We start from the raw sequence: 18,179 nt of genomic DNA, 5'->3' as shown, positions 1-18,179 counted from the left end.
TAGAATAATGGCAGTTTTCATTTCTACTGACCTGATCATTATGGAGATCACACAGTCTTCCCTTGTTGTATCCTTCTTTGCCTAACCCTCCCCCAAACTGTATTCAGTGAAGTACAAGTGATTAGTAGAGCATATCCATTTCAATTTTGAGACTGTTTTGAAGGAGTTCATTTCAGTGAACATTGTGGGTTTGTTTAAATTCAAAAGCTAAGGGATTAAATATGTTATACATCCCAGGATTATATGCATCTTACAAAGAAACAAGGCCTTACCTCCAATGAATAGACCCCTAGTTGTGAACTTTTCAGCATTAAAAAGCAGATGAGAGGGTAAAGGGGATCAAATATATGGTGATGGAAGAACTGACTCTGGGTGGTGAACACACAATGGGTATAGATGATGTGTTACAGAATTGTACACCTGAGATCTATGTAATTTTACTAACAGTTGTTACCCCAATAAACTTTAATTTAAAAAAAAAACAAAACCAGATGGGAATGCGTATGATAGAATGGGCCTGGAGGGAAACCTAAGTGAAGATACGTGTGTATTGGAAAGGTGGGGCAGTGGTCCATGTGCTTCTAAAATACACCTGCTATTCCTGGTTATGCAAATTGATGAAAAATGCCAGAGCTGGGAAGCTGGCTGATGGTAAGAAATAGGTCCTTTCTCTCCCTCCGCCTCAGCCTGTAGCATGTGACCCCAGAGATTGTTACAAACAGGAAGATAACCTGTATGCCCCACACTCTACCCTAGAGGCATCCTACTACACCACAGAAACACAGCCTTCGTGTGTGTCTGATCAAGGAGGAGGTGTTTTCCAAGCAGGAATGTGGAGCCTAGAGTAGAAATTTCAGCCAGCTTATAGCTCTGAGCATTGGTTTGCTACGCCCTGGCACTTGGGTTTTTATCACCATGGCTACAGTTCCCACACCCCGTGACCATGGGTATTCACTGGCTTCATGTTCCTTTTTTATTTGAACACCATACAGCAATTTTTAAGCCCCAGTAGTCAGGCATTTGTTTGTAGAACCCAATTCCCACACAAAATAAATAAATAATTAAAAATTGCTTCCTTTTTTGCAAGGCTGCCAACTTGCTTTCTTCAAGGGGTAATTCTGTCGCTGCCAAAACCACACTGACAAATAATCTCCCTGTATCTGAATTTTAAAATGAAGCCCTCCAGAGGGATAGGCTCAGAAAGAGCCAGTGATAGCTTACTTTGTTGGGCTCATGCTCAATTTAAAATTCACATCTTAATAAAGAGAACTTCTTTCTTTCTAGTTTGGACTTTAAGAGAGAAAATAATGATGAAAGGGAGCTAAGACTTACCTTAGCAATTAGAGAGTCCCAATGGATTAAACTTGCTAATAGAAACCCAATTAAAACACAGTTTTGCAAGGTTTTGTTAGAACTTGTAAACACCCTAGAGCTAGTTCTAGAATGCCAGCTTTTCTCTCTTTTAAGTTTACAATTACATTTTTGTTGTATGTTGCATACCAAGTAGGACTAGAGGAAATCAGTCTCTATTAATCAATTTTTAGACAGTGCAGAAGTCCCTACCACTTTAGAGCCAGCTCTGGCTTCACAGTTTCCTTGTAATCCACATGTCATGCCTATCCTTTTATTAGAGGAGCCTGTCATTAATAAAAGAATCTACGTTGCTTCATTTGTGTCTGAAGATCTGAAAATGCTGTACTTAGTAAGTTCACAGCCTCACTGCCAACAGGCAGGCACCTGCCAGGTTGAGAGGGTACAGCCATCTGGAGCCGCATGGAATAGGGTGAGGAAAGCTTTTTTTCAATTTGCAAGGAAAGAAATTACTACATAAAATGAGTAAAATAGGACTGAAAAATGAATGCCCTATCTACCTACCTGCTGTTCTTAAACTAGAAATAATTTAGTTCTTTGGTTATTTTCAGGGAGCTTTGGGAGGAAACCCATTTCATAAATCCCCATGGCTACAGAGATTGCTGCAATGGTTATCATCGCATCCAGCGCCCTATGATTCCTGTGGACCGTTACATGGCTTGGTGGACTCACTGACACATGGTGCTGTAAAGCACTTTGACGTCCTCACTGCTGATAAGCCCAGTATGAGGGTTTGAGAATGATGAATTCAAGATGAAATGGCTGCCTTGGGATCCTTGCAGGTATTAACACTCTCAGTTTTCCTTGGGTGCAAGTCAGAAGACTGGAACGGTGAACGTTACACATTTAACCCATTGCACTGTCAGCATGAGAGTATCATGAAAAGAGGCTTTTATTGACTCTACGCCTAGGATTCCAGGAGCCTTTCTGGGTGTATTCATAATGCCAAAGCAGCGAATGTTCAGGTCAGTGATTAATCAGCCACGCTGGTTCTCTTAGTTTTGCTGCCCCCAGAAGCAGACCTCAAGACAGGTATCCAAGTGCAAGTAGCTTATTTGGGCGGTGATTCCCAGGACTACTTAGGTGAGTGCGGAAGTGAGACAGGGAAGATAAAGAAAGCAATAAAGTGTGAGTTTTCCAGCTAGATACCACTGTGGGATCCCAAAGGAAACTTGGAGTGCTAATGTAGGACAGGGGTTAGCAAACTACAACCTGTGGGCCAAGTCTAGTCTGCTTTTATACAGCCTGTGAGGTAAGAATGGTTTCTATGTTTTTAATGGTTAAAAAAAATCAAAAGAAGTCTAATATTTTGTGACATATAAAAATTATGTGAAACTTAAATTTCAGTTTCTGTTAAATAAAGTGCATTGGAACACAGCCATGCTCATGCATTTATGAATCATTTATGGTTACCTTCACTCTACAGCAGCAGAGTTGGATGGTTGCAACAGAGACCATGTGGTCCACAAAGTCTAAAATATTTACTGTCTGACCCTTTACAGAAACACTTTGCTGACCTGCGATGTTGACATGCACCTCAGATTTGTCCCACCCAAGAGGCTTTAGAGCGGGAGTCCTAATTCACCAGTTCCCATCCATCAGCGCATGAGGGTTGCGCCCAGTGAGCTTTAATTTCCCAGCACTACAGCCTGCCCTGCAGAATATCGGAATATTCAGGTATTCTGAAGTCTATGAAAATTCATTCTCATCTCCAAATGACATAATTTCATATTTTCCTAATTAAACGTGAAAGCACACATTTTGTAAATGCCTACTTTTCTAAATTCCTGAGAAAACTCAGTTCCATTCTGGGCCCAAGAGCACAGAAGGACTTAAATGTTTCTATCCATGTGCCAATCATGGATTGAATTAAGCAATCTAACAAGTTATGTAGAAGAGCATTATGTTCAAAATACGTTGCCTCTGTGACATGAAGTATGTTTTCTCAATTGACAACAATCCATGATACTGGGTAAGTTGGAGTTAAGAATGTCTTTTAGTTCCACGTGACTTCACCAAGTAGATAGTGAGTTATTTCAGTTAGAATGGTATCAAAACCGAAGGGGAGATTGTTACATATTTAATTTCATAATTAATAATTTGTTTGTAAATAACTGAAATCAATGAAACATAAAAGGCAGAAACACTGTCCAAGTAATTGTAAAACAAAATCGGCATTTGCCGAGGGAAAACTTGTTCTGGTCCTGGATTCTAGGTACCACTCGTTCCCAGGACTGCATGTCCTCTGCACAGGTGCTTTTTAAATGAAGCCTAAACTCAGCCACCTTTATACAGCCTTGTGCACTAATGTACTTAGATGGTCAACCACCACCAAACTCTTTCTTTAAAAGTCACAATAGCAGCACAGCTTAAAACCCAAAATGAAAACTTCAGAGAAGATTAAATTGAAAACAATATCAATTTTTTTTTAAATTCAGAAACTGTTTCAAATTAATCTTTGGTCGCTAAAACTAAGCACAGGTGGTTTCCTCCAAAAAAGGTGTTAAAAGCTGCAGAATTTTATATGTTGTTTATTGCCCAATATACCAATATACTGTTAGAGTCAAAAGTCTATTTTTCCAAGCCCCAATTCAGAGTTAGAACCAACTATATACTTGAACAATCTTCTGCCTGACCCTGTTTTCCCGTCCTGTTCATGCTAGAGAACTGCTAGATAAGTGGCGCTCCATTTCATCATGCCCGCCTAGATTTCCCCCTGCTGATTGGAAGGTTAACCTTCCCGTCTTGGGATTCTACCACCAACAATCAAGCCTCCTGTGCAAAGCCATCCCAGTTTTCCTGCCTGAAGAGGAGGATGATTGGTAATAGCGAAGTAGGGAAGCACTAACCTTAGCTACAGTGGTCTGCTTCTACTTTTCTGTCTTGCTTTATCTGTTTTTCCCAAGCCAGAAGGCACTTTTCATTCCACTATTTAAAGTGGTCCCCAAAATTTCTCTCATTCATTCAACGACTGTATTCATTTGATAAATATTTGAGTTCCAATAATATCTCAGGCAATATTCCCTCATATACCCTGCTACCTCACCCCCCGCTACCACACACACACACACCTTTGAGTCATCTCAGATACAGCAGATAGGAGGCTGGAGGAATGTATGCCATGTCCTGGGGTCTTCCACATTACCAAATCCACCAGAACCACATGACAGATCTCTATAACTTTAGATTGTAGAGCGATGATGTGGGGCTTGACTCCCCTGAAAGATCTTTTCAGGAAACCAACGTGATATTACCAGCAAGATTTACCCTCTGGCCCCTGAAAGCCATTAGGCAGCTGAGTAGGCTTGACTATCAAAAGAAATAAAAGTTATTAAGCATTGCAAGGGGTCAGAGTTCCAGCTGAGATTTAGGCAGTATAGCTTTGGGGTTAACAAGATGGCTCTGGAAATGGATGACAATTGCAGTTTAGCTCTATACCTCTAAAATCAGTTTTGTAATCAATATTGGGAGAATATTATCTGTGTCTTCCATTAGGCCAAGCACTATGGTATATGGCAATAATGATATTAGTTCTGTTTCCTCTCTCCTTTAAATCATACCTAAATGTCCTCCTCAGAGTTCCAACCTTAGGCTAGGGGATTTGCAAAATAGTTTATTCTATGTCTTTTTCCTCTTCTATTGGATCTTTTTTTTTTTGAACAATAAGTAGGCCCTTATTTACATATTCTTGGAAGGAGTCCATTAGGTCATGCACCAAATCTTGGTGATACCTGGGAGATCATACGTATATGCCTCAGAATATTAAAATATTAGATTACTTTTGTATCGCTTTTAATTATAAATACTCCTTGTGTTGTCATATAGCAGGAGTAGCAAATACCTGATAAGCATGCTCTAATCCCTCCTTCCTGAACGGGGCAGGCATTGCTGATCAGACACAGCCCTCTGAATGCAGCTTCAGAATATTTCTCAACACAAAGTTCAGGAAAACTCTATCAAAATGAAGCCTCTTTGCCATTCTTGGTATATTAGGCTATGAATCCTGTTCTTAGGGGTTAATATCAAGAAAATTACTTTTGAGATAGGTTCGAGCCAGTTTTTAATTTGGAAGGGATGAAAAGAAAGAAAGAGAAGAGCAAATAGAGCATTGCTCATATAAAGCAATGTTTTTCCAAGGAGAATGCTTATCGGATTTAATTTCCATTGCAGCAGATGGATTCTAACGTTTAAACAGAATCTCTTGGGTTTAGAGAGACCTCTCGTGGGTCGTTCACTTCATATCTCAGCACTACCACAAGATAGATCTCATTAGTTTTCTTAAATCCTGTTTTAAAAATGAATGGATATCTAATGAGTCTTTAAATAGTGATTTTACTACCTCCTCTGGATGCATCTGCCATAACTTCTGTATTCTAATAGCTTCAGAGCTTCTGTATTTTAATAGCTACCAATGATTCTGTAATATTATTTTAAAATTTCCCATAGCACCACAAGTCCATTGCTGCATCCTTTATATTTACCCCTGCCTTTAACCTCTTAAACTAATCCCGTGGGCAGTCACAGCTGGCAGCCACTGAATAAGAAACATGAGCCATGGGTGTTATGGATGGACTGGTCACTGCAACCCCCTTGGACTTAGCAGTTGATGCTGACCAATTCCCATTTTGAACTCCACCTCCCTTAACTCTCAAAGCTGGGAGAATGCTTGGCAATCACGCATGTGACCCTTTAAATGTAATATTGTTACCTTGGGTCTTGACTTCTCTTGCTTGCTTTTCTACTTCTTTGTACTTAGGGCTGCTTCAGCCAGGAATCCCTGCCATGCTTCTCCCTATTATTCAGCCCTGACACCCGCACAGGGGTTATTCAGACAAATTATTTTTGAGCCTCATTAGAATATTGACATTATAGCGTGATTACGTCTAGACTGTGCATGCTCAGGTCTGTTAATTAGTGTGCTTATCACCCATGGATGGAGTGGGAAGTTATCTTTGTGATAGGATTTGAGTGGGTAGCCTCTATAATCAAAAATATCTTCCCTGTTCCAGAGAAGTGCTGGAAATTCCTCACAGGAGAGCCTTTCTCTTGATTAATCATAAGGCAATCCAAGATTCTCTTTTAAAATGTTGATGACCTCTTTTAAAAGGTCAAAAACTCTTGAGTATGAATTAGGTATTTCTTAGCCCATTTTCTTCCCAAATATGTGATAGTTAAGCATAAGTAATATATGGAGTCCTTGGGAGAAGTGATGCTGAAAGGAAAGAAAAGACAGCAAAGTCGTGTTGGAAAAGCACCAAAGGAACAGTTTGCCTATTTCACCATGTGGTCATGGTCTAACCTGAAGTCAACTCTCACACCCACACAAGTAAGACTTTCTCATTGGTTTCCTGACGTCTAGGTTCCAAATCATTATCTCTCCTTCTTATCAAGTGTTCTTGATTCATTAATCCTACCTTTGGCTGCCTGAGGCCTCAAAGATTAGCTTCATGCCATCTTATTACCAGGACCCGAGAAGGCCTTTATTCTTTTTTACTGTCCATCAAATCTCAGCTTCCCCTCAAGACCAAGATCATTACATACCTTCCACAAAGCCATCTCTGAGGCTTCAGAGGTGACACAATATCTCCTTACTCTCAATTTCTTTAGCAAAAAGTAGTCTAGGGAATGAAAATGAAGAGGAAGCCAACTGTTTTCACTGAGTCCTCAGTATGTGCCAGGCACTATGTACGCTAAGCACATGTCATAAGGAATTTCATCTTAATATTCGCAACAACCGTATCACATAGGTGTTATTATCTCCATTATCTAATGGAAAACTGAAACCAGAAAGGATCTGTAACTTTCCAAAATTTAGAAAACCAGGTCTAAAAATCACTATTATTTCTCTGCCTGTCATTCCCACGGGAAGTTAGCATACATAGCTTTGTACTGCTATTCTTCATGTCTGAGGAAACTCCTGTGTAATAGTATTTAATGTTCTCTTTTAACTGAAAAAAAATTGAAGTGTTAAAAAGCGAAAGGCATTACATAAAATTAAGCTGAATATGATAGAAACTCAAAAGGGAAACCCACAGGGATTGCTATAGCATGAACTTGCGTTTTATGCTAAAATAGTTCCCATCATTCTGTGCAGTTTCCCACAAAAGGGTTACAGGTGTTTCAATGCAGTGGCTCCCTGTAGCCTTCAGGGCAGCTCAGTGCAGCCTAGAGGAACTAAACCCCTTTGGCCAATTGCCTCTGGCCATGAGCATTCTCTACTTATCCAGAACGTCTTATAAATATTATCACTTTCTATGTGTGCTATGATGTAGGAAATGTAGAAAATTGTCCTTCTAAAAAACTATTTTTATAAAGAAGTGTTTCAGAATAATGGTATCTCCTTACCTTTGGTGGCCCCACATAAATTTCATAACTGACAAATGAGACTCAAGGCAAGTGATGTTAGGTATATGACCACCTTGTTTTCTTACAGATTTGAAGCATAAGACTTTGTACTACAGAGGGCGTAAAATGGAAATAGGGAAAAAAGATCTGTTTTCATTAAAGGAGACAGAGATCTGCCTGGAAAATTACCTTGCACCTAACTGGGAAAGTTAAGAAGGAAAATGTATGTCTTGTGTTCTTAAAGTAAGCCATTAGATTAGAGCAGTCTTCAAGATTCTAATTGGCAATCCATGAACATTCACAAAAACTAGCCAGCTAGCACTGGGCAACATTTTTATATATGGATGCCTGGAAGGTCTGTGGGTAAGATGGAATAAAACTTTCCTCAGAAAAGAATGTAAATAATTTATTAAGGAATTATTGGTGACAAGTAGCTTAGATTCCACATTGTACGACTTTGCCATAGTTTTTGTTTTCTTTTATTACAGTCACTTTGGCTTTCGTTTTTTTAGTGTTTGCATAAAAGTATATCTTTTTTACTTTTTTTTAAAAGATTTTATTGGGGAAGGGGAACAAGACTTTATTGGGAAACAGTGGGTAATTCCGGGACTTTTCCAAGTCAAGTTGTTGTCCTTTCAATCGTATTTGTGGAGGGCGCATTTCAGCTCTAGGTCCAGTTGCCATTGTTAGTTGCAGGGGGCCGCAGCCCACCATCCCTTGCGGGAGTTGAACTGGCAACCTTGTGGTTGAGAGGACGCGCTCCAACCAACTAAGCCATCTGGGAGCTCAGCAGCACGTCAGCTCAAGGTGCTGTGTTCAATCTTAGTTGCAGGGGGTGGAGCTCACCATCCCTTGTGGGAGTCGAACCGGCAACCTTGTGGTTGAGAGCCCGTGCTCCAAAACTGAGCCGTCTTGCCACCTGGGAGCTGAGTGGCAGCTCATTGACTTCATTCTAGTTGCAGAGGGCACAGCTTGCTGGCCCAGTTGGGAATTGAACCGGCAGCCCCGTTGCCCAGAACTCGCACCCTAACCAACTGAGCCACTCGTCCGCCCTCTTTTTTACTTTTAATGTACCTATACCATTATATTTGAAGTGAGTCTCTGATACACAGCATACAGTTGGCTCTTGTTTTTTTTATTAAACAATCTTTGACTTCTACATTTGCATTTCATGTAATTATTGAAATTTGGATTTAGGCTTACTGTTTTATTATTCATTTTGTGATTGTTCCCTCTATTTCTCATTTCTCTGTTTCTCCTTTCCTGCCTCCTTTTGGATTACTTAAACATGTTTTAATATTCTACTCCAAATCAATATTTTACTACTTCAAGTGGAAAAATACTACTGTCATATAGGTCCCTTTACCCTCCCCCTTTATATTGTTGCTTTTTATGTAGTATTTCTACATACATTAAAAACTTCATCAGGAAATGTGATAAATTTTGCTTTCAGTCACCAAACATATTTTAAAGAACTCAGAAGGAGAGAATATTCTATTTACTGAGATAGTTACCATTTTGTTGCTCTTCTTTCACTGTTAATGTTCCAAGTTTCTTTCTGGTAACATTTCCCTTCTGTCTGAAGAACTTCCTTTAGCAGTTCTTTCAGAAAAGGTCTGATGGCAAGGGACTTCTAATTTCCAGTTCTGCATGTAAGGAGCTTAGAAATCGCCAGTCTGTCCTAACAAATAAAAAAGATGAACAGACTGAAAAATCAACAACTCTTCTCAGATCAATAAGAGAGGGCAAGACATAGGGCCAACCACTGCACCCAAGATTGGAAAGACAGGAGAATAAAGGGATTTGAAGCTTACAGCAACAGAAACTCACTTGTGGAAACCCCTGCGGGACCTATTGTTGCGATAGGGAAACCTGAATTATAATTGACAAATTGCTGGAGGCTCAGTGTTGAAAACTCTGAGAGTTAAAACTCCAGGGGGATCTACACATAGAGGAGCCCCTATAACACTGTGAGATTTACCTCCAGGAACTCAACCAGGTACCCATAGAAAATATCAGAGAAAAATCCCCTCAGGCTTCCAGCAGGGGGAGGGGAAAAGGAACTATTTTGAAATACACCAGAGCACTCTGTTCTTCTTAACAAGGTTGGCCCTCAAGGGAAACTAGTTCACCAGAGCCTAACTTGCTGGGGTAATATCAGAGCCTCACTGACCTGTGGAAGTGAAATACCCAACTCCAGCCCACTCTACCCATCCTGTCCCACGTAAGAGGGGAGAAAAAAACTGAGAAACACTTGTGAAGTTCATAGTCCAGAGGCTTGGGATCACTAAAAGACTGAGACCTAATCATGGGACTTCCCCTCCCCCACACCTTACTACCACACTACTAAAGACCTATTTGCAGCAGTTCCTTTTACCTGGTATACCATTTCTGGCTATCAAGAAAAAAATTATAAGGTACACCAAAAGGCAAAACACACAATTTGAAGGAATAGAGCAAGCATGACAACCAGATGTGGCAGGGCTTTTGAAATTTCAGAGTGGGGATTTAAAACAACTGTGATATTTATGCTAAGGGCCCTAATGGATAAAGTAGACAGCATGCAAGAACAGATGGGCAATGTAAGCAGAGACGTGGATATTCTAAGAAAGAACCAAAAAGAAATGGAACAGATAAAATACACTGTGACAGAGATGAAGAATGCCTTTGATGGGCCTATTAGTAGACTGGACAGAACTGAGGAAAAAAATCTCTGAGCTAGAGGATATATCAATAGAATACTTGAAAACTGAAAATTAAAGATAACAAAGACTGAAATAACAGAACAGAATATCCAGGGACTGTGAGACAAATACAAACTGTGTAACATAAGTGTAATGGTAATACCAGAAAGAGAAGAAAGAGAAAAAGGAACAGAAGAAATATTTGAAACAATAATGACTAAGAATTTTCCCAAATTAATGTCAGATACCAAACCACAGATACAGGGAGCTCAGAGAAAACCAAGTAGAATAAATTCAAACAACAATAACAAAAACAACCAAACAAACCTACTATGGGGACAGAGCCCCAACGAGCAGTTTCCAGGCTCTCGGCCTCACGGCCTCACGTGGAAATGTGCTGGCTCTGGTAGTCGACGGCCATCAGCTGTGATTGGATGGCCATCAGCTGTGGCTAGTTGGCCGTCAGCTGTAACCAGTGAGCCATTGGCCACTAATATAACTGCTGTGGCTATGCTAGCAGAAAAATGGGAACGAGCAAGAAAAATGGGGGCTAGCAAGAAGATGGTGGCTGAGCTAGCAAGAGCGGACTGCAGCTAGCAAGGGGTCGGTTGGCAGGCAGAAAAGCAGACAGCAGGTCACACGTCGTGTGAATCCAGCCTCCAGTGAGACTATAGTGGTATGACTCCCCTACCTATGGCTCCGTGGGTGTTCCTTTTTGGCCTAGCCACATCCTGCATTCTTGTGTGGGGAGCGTGAGCTGAGACTCCGCATGACACCCTGCATGACACAACTTGGCATGTTATTTTCAAATTGCAAAAAAATCGAAGATAAATTGCTGGAAGATGCCAGAAGAATAAAACACCTTACCTATAAAGGAACAAATGTAAGAATTACATCTGACTTCTCAGAAACCATGCAAGAGTGGAGTGAAATGTTTAAAGTGTTGAGAGAGAAAAAAACACCAACATAGAATTCTGTGCCCTGAAAAATTATCCTTCAATACCGAAGGATAAATAAAGACTTTATTGGGCAAGGAAAAATTGAGGAAATTTTTGCCAGTGGAACTGCCTTGCAAGAAATGTTAAAGAGGTTCTTTGAAGAAGGAAAATAATATGAGTAAGAAACTCAGATCTACATAAAGATAAGAAAGGCATCAAAGAAGGAATAAGTGAAGGTAGTGTTTTTTTTAATTTTTCTTACTCTTAATTCATGCAACAGATAGCAATTTGTTCAAAATAATAACAGCAACAATGTATTCAAATATATATTATATATATATATTTTATATATATTATACATATATATATATAGGTAGATAGATAGATAGATACACACATATATATATAACATATACGGAGGGTGCCAAAAAATGTATACACATTTTAAGAAAGGAAAAAACTATTAAAATTGTAATACTCAATATATACCAATAACAAAAGGTGACTACAAGTCACGTTCGACTTCTGCAATTACAAGAGGTGCTCAAAGTGGTTACCATCAGCATAATTTTAATACAATTTTTTTCTTTCTTAAAATGTGTATACGTTTTTTGGCACCCTCTGTATATGCTTATGTATGCTTATATGTAAGTAAAATGAATGACAGCAATGCTACAAGGTAGGGAAGGCAGGAATTAGGATTATTTTGTTATTATAAGGTGCTCACACTACCAGTCTTATTTGAAAGAGGATTTAGATTAAATATAAATGTATACTGCAATCTTTAGGGCAACAAGTAAAATAAAGTTTTTAAAAGATGTATATCTATATGCTAAGAAAAGAGATAAATGATATTATATACAATGCTCAACTAAAACCACGAAAGGCAGAAAAAGAGTGGAAGACAATCAAGAAACAAAGGCAACAAATAGAAAACAGGAATGAATATGGTAAACATTAATCCACCTATATTAACAATCATCTTGAATACCTGTGGTCTAAATGCAGCAATGAAAAGAGAGAGATTATCATAGTTGATCAAAAAACACAACAACTGGACGGCCCGGTGGCTCAGGTGGTTAGAGCTCCATGCTCCTAACTCCGAAGGCTGCTGGTTCGATTCTCACATGGGCCAGTGGGCTCTCAACCACAAGGTTGCCAGTTCAATTCCTCCACTCCCGCAAGGGATGGTGGGCAGCGCCCCCTGCAACTAAAATTGAACACGGCACCTTGAGCTGAGCTGCCTCTGAGCTCCTGGATGGCTCAGTTGGTTGGAGCGCATCCTCTCAACCACAAGGTTGCTGGTTTCGACTCCCACAAGGGATGGTGGGCTGTGCCCCCTGCAACTAGAAAACGGCAACTGGACCTGGAGCTGAGCTGCGTCCTCCTGGAACTAAGACTGAAAGGACAACAACTTGAAGCTGAATGGCACCCTCCACAACTAAGATTGAAAGGACAACTTGACTTGGAAAAAAGTCCTGGGAGTACACACTGTTCCCCAATGAAGTCCTGCTCCCCTTCCCCAATTAAAAAAAAAGTCAATTTTAATCCATCTATTAAAATATATATATTTATATATATAAACACAACAACTATATGTTGCCTACAAGAAACCCACTTTAAATATAAAGATACATGTAGATTAAAAAGTAAATGGATGGAGAAAAATATACCAAAATAACACGAATCAACAGAAAGCCAGAGTAGCTATATTAATTTCAAATAGAGCTCACTAAAAAGTAAGGAAAGTTATCAGGATTAGAAAAGGGCAATATTATAATGAGAACAGGGTTGATTCTCCAAGTAAACATAACAATTCTTAATGTGTATGTGCCTAACTAGAACATCCAATTCCATGAAGCAAAAACAGATAGAACTGCAAGTAGAAATAGATGAATCCACTGTCATAGTTGGAGAGTTCAACACCCCTCAAAAATAGACAAATCCTGCAGGCAGAAAATCAGTAAGGACATAGTTGAACCCAACAACACCATCAATTAACTGGATATAATTGACATCTATAGACAACTTCATCCAATAACATCAAAATATGCATTTTTCTCAAGCTCACAAGGAACATTCACCAAGATAGACCACATTCTGGATCATAAAATACACCTTAACAAATTTAAAACAGTAGAAATTATACAATGTCTGCTTTTAGACCACAATGGAATTAAACCAGAATTCAATAACAGAAAGATGACTGGAAAATCCCCCAAATACATGGAGATTAAACAAGACACTTCTAAATAACACATGGGTCAAAGAAGAAATCTCAAGAGAAATTAACAAGTATTTTTAACTAAATCAAAATGAAAACACAGCTTGTCAAAGTTTGTGTGAAAGCAGTTCTTAAGAGGAAAATTATACCATTGACTGCATATATTTGAAAATAGAAAGATCTAAAATCAATATCTAAGATTTCACCTTAGGAAACTAAAAAAAAAAAGAGCAAATTAAATCAAAATACAATGGAATATTACTCCACCATAAAAAATGAAATTTTAGTATTTGTGGCAACATGGATGGACCTAAAGAGTATTATTCTAAGTGAAAGAAGTCAGACAGAGAGAGAAATACCATATGATCTCACTTATGTGTGGAATCTAAAGAACAAACAAACAAACAAAACAAAACAAAACAGAAACGGACTCAGAGATACAGAGAACAAACTGATGGTTACCAGATGGGAGGGTGTTGGGGGGCAGGATGAAAAAAGTGAGGGGATTAAAAAGTACAAATTGGTAGTTACAAAATAGTCATGGGGATGTAAAGTACAGTATAGAGAATATAGTCAATAATACTGTAATAACTATGTATAGTGCCAGGTAGGTATTAGATTTATCGGGGGAATCACTTCATAAACTATATAAATGTCTAACCTGTATGCTGTACACCTGAAACTAATATAAAATAATATTGAATGTCAACTATAATTGAATGTATTTTTTAAAATTTCAAAAAAAACCAGAGCTGAAATCAATGAAATTGAAAACAGGAAATCAATAGAGAAAATCAATGAAACCCAAAGCCAGTTCTTTGAAAAGATCAATAAAATCAATAAGCCTCTAGCCAGGCTAACTAAGAAAAAAGGAGAGAGGACACAAATTAGTAATATCGGAAGTGAAAGTGGGGCATCACTATGGGAATTCAAAGGAAAATAAAGTAATACTATGAACAATTTTATGCCCACAAATTTGATAACCCAGATGAAATGCACCAATTCCTTGAAAGGCACAATCTGCCAAAACCCACACAAGAAGAAACAGATTATCTGAATGGGTGTATATCTATTAAAGAAATTGAATCAATAATTACCTTCCAAACCAGAAAACACCACTCCTAGGTGGGTTTACTGGTGAATTCTACCAAACATTTAAGGAAGAAATTATGCCAGTTCTTTACAATATCTTTCACAGGATAGATGCAGAAAGAATACTTTCTAATTCATTCTAAGAGGCCAGTATTACCCTAACACCAAAACCAGAAAAAAAGACATTACAAGAAAAGAAAACTACAGACAAATATTCCTCATGAACACAGAAGCAAAAATCCTCAACAAAATATTTAGCAAATCAAATCCAAAAAGAATAAAAAAGAGTATACAGTACAACTAAGTGTGACTTATCCTAGGTATGCAAGACTGGTTAATTAATTAATGAACCATTAATTAATGAAAATTAATTAATGTAATCCAGGCATGCAGATTTTCCAGTCAAGATGGTGAATTAGCTAAAGGCTGTGCTTGCATCCTCTCCCAGCCACATCAAAATTCCAACTAAACTACAGAACAACAATCATTGAGAATCACCTGAAGTTTAGATGACTAGAAGTCCTATAAATAAGGATAAACAGAAGAAGCCACATTGAGACTGGTAGGATGAGCAGAGACATGGGCTGGTCCCCATGTCCATGTGCGGTGGTTAAAAATCGGGAAGGATATCTCAGCAGCAGAGCCTCCCCCGCTGATGAGCGAGGGGTCCTAACCCCACAGCAGGCTCCCCAGCCCAGTGTTTCAGTGCCAGGAAGAGATGTTCCCATAAATTATAGCTGTGGAAACCAGCAGAGATTGTCGCTGGGGGAGACAGAGGGCAGCTAGAGTCCCAGGCAGTCCTCTTAAAAGGCCTGAACATGGACTTACTTGCCAACAGACCTACTCACTCTGAGCTCCAGTGCTGGGGCAGCGGCTCAAAAGGGGACATACGAGGGGGTGGCTGGATGGCTCAGTTGGATAGAGCACGAGCTCTGAGCAACAGGGTTGCTGGTTCGATTCCCACATGGGCCAGTGAGCTACACCCTCCACAACTAGATTGAAGACAATGAGCTGCTGCTGAGCTTCCAGAGGGGCGGCCGGATGGCTCAGTTGGTTAGAACGCAAGCTCTCAACAACAAGGTTGCCAGTTCAGTTCCCGCATGGGATGGTGGGCTGTGCCCCCTGCAACTAAAGATTGAAAATGGCGACTGGACTTGGAGCTGAGCTGCGCCCTCCACAACTAGATTGAAGGACAACGACTTGACTTGGAAAAAATCCTGGAAGTACACACTGTTCCCCAATAAATTCCTGTTCCCCTTCCCCAATAAAATATTGGGGGGGGGGAACTTCTCTAGTAAAATAAAGTTTGTTTTTTCTAAAGGTCTGCTGGAAATAAATTCTCTTAGTTTTCTTTTGTCTGATAATGCTTTTATTTTACTGAAAGATTGAGTTGACAATTCTTTTTGAGTTGACAATCCTCATTACTGAAGAATTGAGTTGACAGTTCTTTGTTTCCAGTAGATTAAAAAAATGTTGCTCCACTTTCTTCCTACATCCACGGTTTCTGAAGAGAATTTGCTGGAATTCACATTGTTATTCTATAAGGTGTTATTTTCTCTGGCTACTCTGAAGATCCTTTTCTTTGTATTTAGTTTTTTGCAGTTTGATTATGCTGTGTCTGGGCATAGATTTCTTTGGGTTTGTATTATTTGAGATTCACTGAGTTTGTTAAATCTATAGATTTATGTCTCTTACCAAATTGGGGAAGTTTTTAGCCATCATTTCCTCAAATATTTTTTCTATAGCACATTCTTTCTCATCTTTCTGGGACTCTAATGACACAAATATTAAACCTTTACTATTATCCTACATGTCCCTGAGGCTTTGTTCATTACTTTTTTCAGTATTTTTTTCTCCCAGTCGTTTAGATTGAATCATTTCTATTGATCTATCAATAAATTCACTGACTATTTCATCTATTATCTTCATTTTCCTATTGATCCCATTTTGTGAATTTTTTATTTTGGTTATTGTACTTTTCAGTTCAAATTTTCCATTTGATTCCTCTTTATATATTCTGTTTCTCTGTTGAGACTTTGTATCTTTCTGTTCATTTCAAAAGGGTTCTCCTGAAGGGTGGATTCCAAGATTGTGGCATAGGAAGATCCTGCACTCACCTCCCATGGACACACCACATTTACAGCTACATGGATCATGATTTTTCTCTGAAGACTAGATGACTGCTACTTTCTACAATGAAGGATAAAAGGACCACATCAAGACAGGTAGGAGAGGCAGAGACACGCTCTGGCAAAAACAAACAAAGAAAAATCAACCCACCCCTGGTGTAGTGACACACAGTAGGATGGGCTCTCACCAGACAGGTGATTTTCTGGGAGGAGTGAGGTGCCCTACATCTGGCACCCCAACTCCTGGTAACTGCACCAGAGACAAATCCCCAAACATCTGCCTTAGAAAACCAATGGGGCTGAATTAGATGGACCCAAAGTGCTATGAGAAACTGAGACTCCCCTCTTAAAGGTCACATGCAGTCACACTCACCCCAAGACCCAGTGGGGAAAAAAACAGCAGTTACAAAAGTGCCCAGACTATATAGCAAGGAGATTCACTTCTTAACCTAGAACCATTGGCTAGAGGGGCAGGGGATAGTTGAAATTCTACTCAGATGGAGGAGCTGGTGATCGCTATTACTGTACTCCCTACCTAAACTGCTAATGCAAGTGGGCAAGCTCAGACATGGCACCCTACCACCACCCTGCTAATACACGCAGGGGCAAGTAGTCTCAGCACTACTCCAATGGCTTGCTGAAACCAGAGAGTGTGGGTGGTTGCAACATTTCCCTGCTCCCTGGATGGGGCAGGTGAGCATGAATGGTATGGTATTCCACTACTTCCTAGCTAACGTCTGTGAGCACGAACAGTTGCAAAATCCCACTGCCCCCTGGATAGAGCTGGTGAGCACAATTGGTCATGGCATTCTTCCATCCCCAGCCTAAAGCTAGAGGGGGCACACACAGACAAGGCACTGCTGAAGCCTGTGGGTACAGATAGTCAAGACATTTTCCCATGGCCTTCCTGAAACCAGTGAGCAAGCCCCACTCCCTACACTCTACAATTGTCTTCCTAAAGCCAGCAAGCATGTGCAGTCCACACAGGGGATGCCCCTCGATTGTCTGACCCTGGTGGCCAAGACAGCTAGCGTAACTGAGCTCCACAGGACTAGAACAATCCAAAAGACAGTTCTTGGCAGGCTTCCACCCCCAAGGCACTGCACAAACAGCAGACTGAAACACAAACCCAGTCTTCCTATGGAAAATGCATATTTATTTGGCCTGGCAGTTCAGCCTGAGGGAGAGGCTTCAGGTTTCTTACATAACTACAGGCAAAGGAGGTGCTCCCAGAGAATGAAAGCAGGGAGAGACCATCCTTGCACACCCCCTTTGCCTCACTACAGCTCAATGAGACTTCCCAGAAGGGAGCTTAAACATTCATCTGGAGTCCTGATTTCAGCAACTGTTGCCTAGGGGACACCTCCAGATCTCCTGGTCTAGAAGCCAGCAGAGA

The 18,179-nt window shown here is 39.9% G+C and overlaps 1 long non-coding RNA gene across 9 annotated transcripts in view; it reads left to right on the top strand.

Annotated features, from left to right (window-relative positions):
• LOC141569739 (uncharacterized) overlaps positions 1-18,179 on the top strand; it is a 215,331-nt gene that overhangs the window by 31,706 nt on the left and 165,446 nt on the right. For 8 of the 9 annotated variants that reach the window (XR_012493505.2, XR_012493504.2, XR_012493502.2 and 5 more), the window contains exons 3-5: positions 1,923-2,153; positions 2,874-3,048; positions 16,717-16,879. This is a non-coding gene — a long non-coding RNA (uncharacterized LOC141569739). Of the gene's footprint in view, positions 1-1,922; positions 2,337-2,873; positions 3,049-16,716; positions 16,880-18,179 lie in introns of all 9 variants that reach the window. The other variant, XR_012493503.2, reaches the window with a different exon arrangement.

This window comes from Rhinolophus sinicus, chromosome 18 (genome assembly GCF_057876585.1).
Source record: "Rhinolophus sinicus isolate RSI-liver-muscle chromosome 18, RSI-T2T, whole genome shotgun sequence".
NCBI classification, from domain to species: Eukaryota; Metazoa; Chordata; class Mammalia; order Chiroptera; family Rhinolophidae; genus Rhinolophus; species Rhinolophus sinicus.
The sequence above is the reverse complement of the archived record's forward strand: the minus strand, read 5'-3'. Positions and strand labels throughout refer to the sequence as shown.